This window comes from Mastomys coucha, unplaced genomic scaffold, assembly GCF_008632895.1.
Source record: "Mastomys coucha isolate ucsf_1 unplaced genomic scaffold, UCSF_Mcou_1 pScaffold9, whole genome shotgun sequence".
Taxonomy (NCBI): domain Eukaryota; kingdom Metazoa; phylum Chordata; class Mammalia; order Rodentia; family Muridae; genus Mastomys; species Mastomys coucha.
The window spans coordinates 46,106,093-46,106,550 of NW_022196915.1; positions in this window are offsets into that span (position 1 = coordinate 46,106,093).

Consider the following 458-nt stretch of genomic DNA (forward strand, 5'->3'; position numbering starts at 1 on the left):
CAGCAGCACACACAGCAGCAGCACACACACAGCACCGTCACACACACAGCATCAGCAAACACAGCAGCGCACACACAGCAGCGCACACACAGCAGCACACACACAGCAGCGCACACACAGCAGCAGCAAACACAGCAGCAGCACACACACCGCATCTGCACACACACCGCATCTGCACACACACAGGGGCACACACACAGCATCAGCACACATACAGCAGCACACACACAGCATCATCACACACACAGCATCAGCACATACACACCAGCACACACACACAGCATCAGCACCCACTCAGCATCAGCACACACAGCAGCACACACACAGCATCAGCACACACACAGCAGCAGCACACACACAGCAGCAGCACACACAGCAGCAGCACTCACTCAGCAGCAGCAAACACAGCAGCAGCACACACAGCATCTGCACACACACAGCATCAGCACACACAGCAG